Source organism: Orycteropus afer, unplaced genomic scaffold, assembly GCF_000298275.1.
Source record: "Orycteropus afer afer isolate SDZICR_OR568_19922 unplaced genomic scaffold, OryAfe1.0 scaffold00005, whole genome shotgun sequence".
NCBI lineage: Eukaryota > Metazoa > Chordata > Mammalia > Tubulidentata > Orycteropodidae > Orycteropus > Orycteropus afer.
In genome coordinates, this window is record NW_006921592.1 from 25,705,586 (window position 1) to 25,716,204 (window position 10,619).

General features: G+C 41.9%; 1 protein-coding gene across 1 annotated transcript in view; it reads left to right on the top strand.

Annotated features, from left to right (window-relative positions):
• The window catches only part of AOPEP (aminopeptidase O (putative)), a 540,041-nt gene that overhangs the window by 509,694 nt on the left and 19,728 nt on the right, over window positions 1-10,619 (top strand). The gene's annotated exons all lie outside the window — the stretch shown is intronic.

A 10,619-nucleotide genomic window follows, 5' to 3' on the forward strand; every position in this document is an offset into this window, starting at 1 on the left:
TAGAATTAATAAATACTTAATGCATATAGTCATTGTAAGTAAAACAAAAGAGCAATCAAAGAGAAAACCTTTGTATAAAACTCTCAAAATGCAGAAAAGTAAGTAAGTTTGGCTTGATGAAATAGCTGACCATTTTAGAACTGTGCTGTGCAGCATGGCAGCCGTTAGCCCCATGTGTCTATTGAGCACTTGAAATGTGGCTATTTTTAATTGAGATGTGTTGAAAGTATAAAATGCACAATGGATATTGAAGAATTTGTATTTAAAAGAAGGAATGTAAAATATGTCATGAGTAAGTTCTTCCTATTGATTACAATGGGGTTGTGGTTGGAACAGTGGTTAAATCATTCAGCTGCTAACCAAAGGGTTGGCAGTTCAAAACTACCAGCTGCTCCATGGGAGGAAGATACGGCAGTCTGCTTCTGTAAAGATTTACAGCCTTGGGAACCCTTTGGAGCAGTTCTACTCTGTCCTATAGGGTCCCTGTGAGTGGAATTGACTCAGTGGCAGTGGGTTTGGGTTTTGGTATAGATTGAAATGGTATTATTTTGGATATGTTAAGTAAAATATTATTAATTTTACAATAATTAAAATGGAATAAACTGAGAAAAGCCAGCACATTGATTAAGGGTAAGATTACACATTTTAAAATCCTTATAAAATCAGATGTCAATTGAAAAACTCCAGAGAAAAACCATGTAGCTTTTTATCCACCTGAGCTTAAGATCAAAGACTGCAACTGTTGTTTATTTCATCTCTTATATTTTTGTTTATAGGAACTTTCAAATGCCAGACTGTTATTTTTAATTAGTGTTTATAAGACATTTCTATTTATAGGCACTAGGTTATATTTTACCGGAGTCTGAATACCAGGGAAATGTCAGCCTCCTGCCCTGGGCAGTGGACAGATGGAGGCAGAGGGAGGATCAAAGCAGGCTCTGCACTTGTCACTTGATGCCCGGAAGCCTGAGGAGTGGTGGACTCTGTTTTCTCCCTTCCTTTTGGCGGAAAATACATCCTGTTCTTAACTTACAGCTCAAGTTAGTTGTTACATGTAACCTCTGAGAAGTGTAACAGGTTTTATTGGACTGCTTGTTTTTACTTTAACAAAGCATATCATGATGCCCAAAGACAAGGCATTTATAGCCTGACCTTTTGGAATGAGGCCCTGAGGCTGGCACAGCGATCACACAGTTCACACGTGTTTGCCCTGCTAGGCATTGGGATGCCACAGTAGACACAGCAGATAGGACTTTACTACCCTCAGGAATCTTACATTCTTCTGGAAAGACTGCTCCTGAATATGTGAACAAGACACTTTCAGATAAGAGCTATGAAGTTCAGTATTCAGGGTAAAGTTAGGATTAGGTTCCTCTGGGTAGAGTGACTCAGAAAAACTGATATTTGAGCTAAGAACTAAGGATGAGAAGGTGCTGGCCACACAAAGACAGGGTGGGGCAACTTCCATACAGAGGGCACAGCATGTGCAAAGGCATAAGCTCACCATGTTCTAGGGTAGGGTTCAGTGAACTCTTTCCATACAGGGCTAGATGCTTAATGTTTCTGGCCACTTGTTCTCTGTCACAGCTACTCCATTTTGTTCTATTGTGAAAGCAACTATAGGCAATACTCAAAAGAATTGACGTGACTGTGTTGTAATAGAGCTTTCTTTACAGGCCCTGAAACTTGAATTTGATTCACATATCAGAAAATACTTTTTTTTTTTTTTTTTTTACTTAAAATCTATTGTATTGTTTTAAAACATACAAATTGCTCTTGTCTTGTGAGCTGACTTGGTCCAAAGAGGTTCCGACCTCTGCTTTGGAGCCCTCCAGGTTGAGTCAGAATAGGCAGGAGTCAGATCAAGGAAGGCCTTCAGGCCATCGTGCAAATTGGGAAATTCTTCTTTAATTTACTGCCATACTCTTCCCCCTTCCTCAGTCTCAGGCTGTCTCATGTCTCAGGGCAGTTAGATACACTGACAGCTGATGTTATGCTGAAGTTAACTTGAAGTGTCTCTCTGAACCAAGAAATTAACAAGATTTTGGCCAACCAGGTTATTTCTCTGGTAGCGTAGTGCCTAAGGCACTTGACTGCTAACCAGAAGGCTGGTGGTTCAAACCCACCAGCCACTCCTCAGAAGGAAGGATGGGGCAATCTACTTCCGTAGTGATAACTGCCTCGGAAACCCAAGTAGGTGTCTCTGTGCGTCAGATCCAACTCGACGGCACATAACGACGACGACAGGATATTTCTAGAAACTTTGTTAGTTAAGTGTGATTTATTGTGATACTACTTACTTGGAATTTAGTTGAATAACCATCTACCTTTATTTTAAGTAGCAGAACAGAAAGGAGCTCTCGTGGTACATAGTTAAAAGTATTCAGCTGCTTACCAAAAGGTTAGCAGTTCGAACCCACCAGTGGCTCTGTAGGAGAAAGATGTGGCAGTTAGCTCCCTTAAAGATTTCCAGCCTTAGAAATCCTGTGAGGGCAGAGTGAGTCACAGTTGACTCAATGACATCATGTTTTTTGGTTTTTGAACAGAAAGAGTTATCAGGTGGGAAAAAGTCTTCAAAATATTCTGACTTTATTCTAGATACTTCTCCTTGACTTAAATAAGGATAGTCCTTCCAACTCTTAGCGGCCTTCCTTCATTTGTAAACGTAGCCATCATTTGAAAGTCACACAAAGATATTGAAGTGTATGGCAGTTTGTGTACTTCTGCATCCTGTGGGAAATGGCTCTGGCAGGGAGCGGTGTGAGTTGTGGCATGATGGGTCCACGGTGTTGTACTTGATGTCTGATGTGGAAAGACATCTCAGACATCTAATATGGAGCAGGGAAGTGTGTATGCCCATTTCTTTACCTACTGTGTCTGGCGTCCCCCATAGTCTGAAGATGTGCTAGAAGGTTCCCTTTCTCCTCTGACTGGCATTTTTCTGGAAATCATATCCATAACATCACCTTTTGAGAAGGTGATCCTGCTGCTGCATTCATTAGCTGCAACAGTGTTTCCATATCTCCTTTGAGTCTTATACCCCTAATAGGAAAGTGTGTTGCAAAACTCTTGTTGGTCATAGCAGTATTTTCTTGACTTAAGAAAGATTCTCTTTTGTAAGAAACCTAACAGCTCAGCAATTAGAATCCCTCTGTTCAGTAGTCAGTGTCACTTATCTGCCTGGCATCTCTTTTTGTTCATCTCTTCCTCCTTTCCTTTTAGTGTTTGTGGGAGGGTAGGCCTGAGCTGTGTCAGTGGGAAGTTTATTTTTAATTACTTTTTAGTATTTATTTCAGTATTAGGTATCCCAATATTTGTATTAGTTTGATTCCTTCCGTGTTTCCATTGTAGATACAATATCTGACCTGTTGCTTAAAATTTTTGAGGGGGCACAGAGAATGATGATGTTGCCTACAGGGTTGTAGATACCAGCCTCTGGATGCTGTTCCAGGTTATGTCCCCCCACCTCCACCCCCACCCCCACCCATTCTCAGTGTGGTCATATCACAATGGGTGTGAATGCAGAGTTCTCCTGAGGGAAGTGATACTAAGTGTTTAGAATTTTAAAGGAAAGCTGCACAAGGAGAATTTAATAAAGTGGGTGGAGTACTTCGTATAATACTCTAGGCCATTTCACATTTCATGCCTTGCTGACTCCTGCTTCACTGCCACCCTCTGAAGGGTAAGGCATGCATGGAAGAACGTTTGCATTCCTCAGCCTGGAAAATAGAATTCCCAGAGTCCACATTTTTTCCTCTGACTCCTAGAAACCACTGGCCATATGCTGGACTACTCTAACCAAGCAGAAAAGTGAGCCGAAGGGTTGTCCACAGTTTCTGAGTATATTGGCTCAAGAAAAGAAGCATAACGCATGGGATAGTGAGGTCCAACAACTGTGGTCCCACCAGGATCTCCTGGACCTTGCAGCCACCGAAAGGCCTACATGCACTATGGCACCAACTTCTAGAATCCCTTTAAAAATAATAAATTCCCTGACCTCTTTAATGGGTCTCTCAAGGAGCTCTGGTGGTGTAGTGGTTAAAGCACTTGGCTGCTAACCAGAAGATCAGCAGTTCAACCCCACCAGGTGCTCTGTAGGTGAAAGGTGAGGTCATCTGCTTCCATAAAGATTTACAGCCATAGAAACCCTATGGTACAGTTCTGCTCTGTCCTGAAGGGTCACAGTGAGTCGCATTCAACTCGATGGCAGTGAGTTTGGTTTGGTTTTAGTGGATCTTTTAAGCTGTAAAAATAACTTCCCCTTGAAAGTGAGTGGCATGAGGAGCCATAGAACTTGGTTCTATGACTTTGTCCCCTAAGAACTCCACAGCTGACCAAACCTTCGAGCACCTTCATTCTGCAAACTACCACTGAGCACTTCAAAACTGGGGGCGCACCTCAAGTGATAGGCTCTCCCAACGTCATTCTTGAAAATTCAGAAATGGCAACCCACTGTCTTCTCTGGCATAAATAGAAGTGGTGGGCACTAAATGAGAGCGTCCTGCACATGGGCTTCTTAGTAGCAGTTAATTTTCTGTGGGAAGCCCTTATCATCATCAACAGTTGGTTGCTAATTCCATCCCTTGTTGTGTTTGGGGAAATACTGTTGGTTGAAAGAAAGAGGCCTTCCTGGATTATAAGGGAGTGAGAAAGTGTGGGTATAGCATGCCTCAGTCTCCCCTTCATTTCCACCTCTCTGGCATCCCTTCGTGCGCACTGCCATCTTGCCTCCCCCCCCCCAAATGACGAGGAGGATTAAACCTGCTCATATGCACACGAACTGCTGTTCCATTTTTCTATCTCATCTGAACACCCAGTTCTGGTACTTGGCATTGGCCAAAGCAATGAGCCTCATTTTCCTCATAGTTAAACCTTCTTCACGTAAGTGTTAACAGCGTAAGGTGAGAAAACAGCTATGGAATGCCTGTGTTTTTAACCTTTCTGTTCATGTGAGATTCACCTTCTCCCATTTTCTCTAAAGAGCGTTTATTTCCTATTCTTCAGCTGTTTCCTCTTCCTTTTAATCTGCCTGGGCTAGCAGAGAGGAAAGAACTATGCTTAGTTGCTAGGTACGTACTCTGTTGATAAGTCACTCCTTAGAAGCTACCCAGCTGTTGTTCACTGCCATTGTCTGCCCCCAACTCATGGTAACCCCATGCACAACAGAATGGAATGCTGTCTCATCCTTAGCCATCCCTGTGATTGGTTGTGGATTGGACCATTTCACAAGTACATCACCAGGCCTTTCTTCCTAGTCCATCTTAATCTGGAAGCTCTACTGGCAGGTTGTTGCTGCACTGGCTGGAAGTTGAACCTGGGTCTCCTGCATGGAGGGTGAGAATTCTTCCACTGAACCACCACTGCCCTCGCTCAGTTGTAAGGAAGGAGCTCTTAAACACCTGGCCACAGAATTCTTGATCTTTTATTCTTTGTTATTTGGGTGGGATAGAGGGGGAATAAGGGACTGTTGCTCTAAATCAAGATGGGACTGTTGCTCTAAATCAGGATTTCTTTATCTTCGCCCTTGACGTTTTAGACCAGATAATTTCTTGTTATTGGGGGGGGGGGGGCTTTCCTGTACATTGTGGGATGTTTAGCAGATTTGAAAACACCCCTGGCCTCTCAACCCATGAGATGGCAGTAGCACCCCTTCCCCCCCACAGTATGACAGTCAAAATGACATTGCCAAGTATTCCTTAGAGAACAAAATACCCAGTTAAAAACCACTGCTCATAGTAAAGTGCTTGACAGGTGGTTATAGCACAGAGTAGAACAGCTGGGAAGATGGTTCACAACACTGAGTGGCCCCCCAAGGGCCAGGCTCACACTCAGGGCTCCACAGACTTCACATGAGAAGGGGTGAAAGTAAAATCTTTGATGTAACTAGATGCCACTTGATTTGAGGAAGAAAGAGAAGGAATTGGAAACTGAAGTACCAAAAAAAAAACTCCACACTCACTGCCCTTGAGTTGATTTTGACTCATAGTGACCCCTGGTGAGTTTGAACCACCAGCCTTCTAGTTAACAGTCAAATGCCTTAGGCACTATGCAAATTAAAGTAGCAGCAATTAAATCTAAAGAAACAAATTAGAAAGTCAGGAAAAACCTGTTTTTTACCACCAGTCCATGGAGAACCACTGTAGCTTCTGTCTGCATTATATTCCAAAAAGGACCGTTTCAACGTTGGTTGCCATTGGAGTAAATCCTGTCTTGCAGGCCTTTCCCTGCATTTGGGTGTTTTTTCTCACCCTGGTCTCACACTGTCCCATGTGGGTTTTACATATGTAGGGAGGACATGTATTTTAGCATATTTAATTTTCCTTGCAAAGAAAGCCCCACAGCATTTGTGTGAAGTCCAAAGGTGAACAGTGTGTCTTCAGGCAGGTCACAGTGTGACAGCTCTTGAGGCTTAGCTCAGAATTTGATTTGGGCCAAGTCAGAGATCATTTTATGCATCAAGAACACTTGGTCATTACAAACCCAGAGAGGTTTATTAAAGTACCTAGGAGGTGCAAACGGTTTGCACTGGTCTGCTAACCTAAAGGTTGGTGGTTCAAACTCACCCAGTGGTGCCGCAGAAGAATGGCCAAAAAAGAACGATCTGCTTTTGGAACGATTACAGAGCCAAGACAATCTTATAGAACACTTTTACTTTGTAGCACCTGGGATTGCCAGGAGTCAGAGTCAACTCACTGACAGTCAACAATGACAGAGATTTATTGAAAGGGCAAGGAATAAACATTTAGCCAAGTATTACATATCTGAATTCCAAAATTGGTCTGTTGCTGTGATTCTGCCCATTCTTTTAAGGCTATCACACTGCTGATTCAAGGTGACTTTTCTACATTGGAGGGTCCTAGAGACGTAAGTGGGAGCTCTGGTAGCATAGTGCCTAAGGTACTTGACTGCTAACCAGAAGGCTGGCAGTTCAAACCCATCAGCCACTCCTCGGAAGGATAGTGATACTGCCTTGGAAACCCAAGAAGGGGTCGCTATGAGTCGGGGCCGACTCGACGGCAAATAACAATAAGTGTTCAGGGGGGTCCATTTTCTGGCATATATAGCTCCTTGTTTCACCTTTATCCCCTGGGTGCCTTTTGTAGTATTCAGGCTGCAAAATAAAGGTTATTTCTATTTTGTTTTTCTCGCAGAACAGTTTAAAGGAGGAAATGTTAGAAATAAGTTCTTTGGGCTTTGTTGTCATTTCAGCATGCTCAACAGCTTATTAAAGTGTGGTGTCCTTAACTTGGTGCTTTCTTACACAGAAAATTCTTCCTCTTTTGTTTATCTTGATGTAGAATCTAAGTAACATAGGGCAAGAGAGGGATTTACTGACATTCCACTGCCATCAAATCAATCCCGACTCATAGCGACCCCCATTGGGTATCCAAGGCTGTAAATCATTACGGAAGTAGATTGTCTCATCTTCCTTCCGCATAGTAGCTGGTGAGTTTAAACCACCAACCTTCTGGTTGGCAGCTGAATACTTTTTACCCACTATACCACCAGAGTTCCTTACTGACATCAGGTCCTGGTATTGTAGTAGTTTGTGAAGGCAAAAACCAGTTGCCATCAAGTTGTCTCTGACTCATGGCTACCTCATGTGTGGCAGAGTAGAACTATGCTCTAGGGGTTTTCAGTGGCTGATTTTTTGGAGGTAGGTTGACAGGCCTTTCTTCCAAGGCACCTCTGGGTAGACTCAAACTTCTAATCTTATGGTTAGCACCCTAGCACATAGAGCTCCTTTGTGAAGGCAGTGCACAGCTATTCTTCCCTGACCATGCCATTGGGATTGGGGCCACCTGCAAAGCAGTGGGCACAATGCTGAATGGAAGCCTCTGCAGTGATGACATTGTCCAAAGGACTCCAAGGCCTGAAAGTAGGAAGCAGTGTGTGTGTGTGTGTTAAGCCCTACTCAGTGATACTGAGGAAACCCTAGGGGCCAGAAGAGGACAGGACGGTAGCTGTCCTGGGTGCTGGCACACCCCAGCTCATCATGAACTGCTGGCCCATGAGGGCCTCACCCAGCACTGTGGGGAGGCAACACCATGCAACGAAATCCACAATGCATTTTCAGATTGAACTTAAGAGAGAAACCATTGTGGAGGATCAGGATGGTTTATAGCAATTAGTGAAGTGCCTTTCCAGGATAAAAATCAAAGGAGCCCCCCTCTTCACTTGGAGCTTCCAGGCTTGTTGATACTGGCCTCTTCTCATAGGCAACTCATAATATCTTGGCAACTGTGAGGAGTCTGGCTTGTCCCAACTTTAAAAAGTTCAGGTGGCAAATCAAGAGGTCAAATGCTGATCAGTCTGAACTTTAGGATGTGATTTATAAATGGTGTAACTTCAGGTCAGTTAAAATATGGCAAAGGCCAGTCTTGTGGTTGCCACTGCTTCCTCTTTGATACAGCATTATATATTTCTAGAGTTTTGAAAGCTGGGAGGGGTATAGATTGAAAAAAAGGGGGTTGGGATACTTTTCTTTAGTTGATTTAGATGTTCTTTTCAAATTACGTATCTCATATGATATGGGCGAAAATATCCTTTGTAATTCTTTGGTTATATTTGGGTATTTTTTTCTTTGTTGTGTTTGGTTAATAAAACATTCAATCAGTGTTTAAGTACATTCCTTCAAAGTCAGGGATGATATCTCTAGGTATTTCTTTCTTAGGTTTTTCTTTGTTATTCTGTGCACCTAGTTGTTTTGTTTCTTTTTTTTTTTCTGTGAAAACCCTGTAACAAATGTAGTCTCCCTTGCTATACAGTGATAAAGACATTTTTAAAAAGCTGTTTTAAATGCCATTTTATATTTTTTTATATCAGTCTTCCTATTTTGTTCCTGAGCTCAGAACTATATATATATTTTTTTAAACTATGAATTGCTACAGTATGTGTGACTGCTCAGATGTTTGTTAAAGGAATAGATGTGAAGAAAAGAAATAATGAGCCACTGACAACATAATCTGCTTAATTTATTTTTCTTAAAATGACCTTCTAAATAAATAATTTTAATCAGATCATAATATTTAGACTTTATCTGTATGAGAAAAAGAGCATTTAACAGGTGGGTTTTAGCTACAGATTTAGCAAGACTTTACTAGAAAAGTTACTGATAGCTTATTACTCCTTGCTGTGTTTGCTTCTTTCTCTGTGTTTAACAGCTGGTCTTACTGGATAGATATCTTAAAATCTATCCACTCTTGATATAGATGACTCCTCATCCCAAGTCTGCACAGATTTTCTCAGAAAGATGCAGGGACGTTTTCTGAGGTTCTCAATTACATTACCCTTTCTCAGTATAGCCAAGGGATCAGCTCCATATCACCTTCATTTTGTTCTTTAAAGTCTTCTTGAGTGAAATAAACATGTGGGGTTTCACTGCAGCTTCTGGGTTCTTTACACCATGTTGTTGCTCAGTGCCATCGAATCAGCTCCAACTCGTAGTGACCCCGTGTACCACAGAACGAAACACTTCCCAGTCTTGTGCCAGCCTCATAATCCTGGCTATACCTAAGCCCATTGTTGCAGCCACTATGTCAGTCTGTCTTGTTAAGGGCCTTCCTCTTTTTCATTGACCCTCCACTTTACCAAGGAACTCTGGTAGCATAGTGCCTGATGATATCCTTCTCCAATGAACGGTTCCTTCTGACAGCATGACCAAAGTAGGTGAGATGAAGTCTGGCCATTCTCGCTTCCAAGGAGCATTCCGGCTGCACTTCTTCCAGACAGATTTGTTAGCTCTTTTGGCAGTCTATAGTACCTTCAGTATTCTTCGCCAACACCACAATTCAAAAGCATCAACTCTTCTTTGGTCTTCTTTGTTCATTGCCCAGCTCGCACATGCATATGAGATGATTGAAAATACCATGGCTTGGGTTAGCACATTAGTCTTCAAGAGACATCTTTGTTCTTTAGCATTTTAACCTAGTCTTTTGCAGCAGATTTGCTCAGTGCAGTATGTCATCTGATGTCTTGACTGCTATTTCCATTGGCGTTGATTGTGGAAACAAGTAATATTAAATCTTTGACAACTTAGTCTTTTCTTCATTTATTATGATGCTGCTTATTGGTCCAGTTGTGAGGATTTTTGTTTTCTTTGTGTTGAAATGTAATCCTTACTGCAAACTGTAGTCTTTAATATTCACCAGCAAGTCATCCTCACTTTCAGCAAGCAAAGTTTTGTTGTCAGAATATTGCAGGTTGTTAGTGAATCTTCCTTCAATCATGATGCCACATTGTTCTTCACGTAGTCCAGCTTCACGGATTCTTTGCTTAGCGTACAGATTGAATAAGTATGGTGAAAGGATACAACCCTGACGTACTTCCTTCCTGATTTTAAACCACGCAGTATCCCCTTTTTCTATTTGAATGACAGCCTCCTGCTCCATGTACAGTTTCCTCAGGAGCACAGTGAAATGTTCTGGAATACCCATTCTTCTCAACATTATCCATAATTTGTTATGGTCCACACAATCGATTGCTTTTGCAAAGTCAGTAAAACACAAGACAACATCTTCCTGTTATTCTTTGCTTTCAGCCAAGATCTATATGATACCAGCAGTGATATCCCTTGTTCCACATCCTCTTCTTTTTTTTTTTTTTTTTCAATTTTTTAA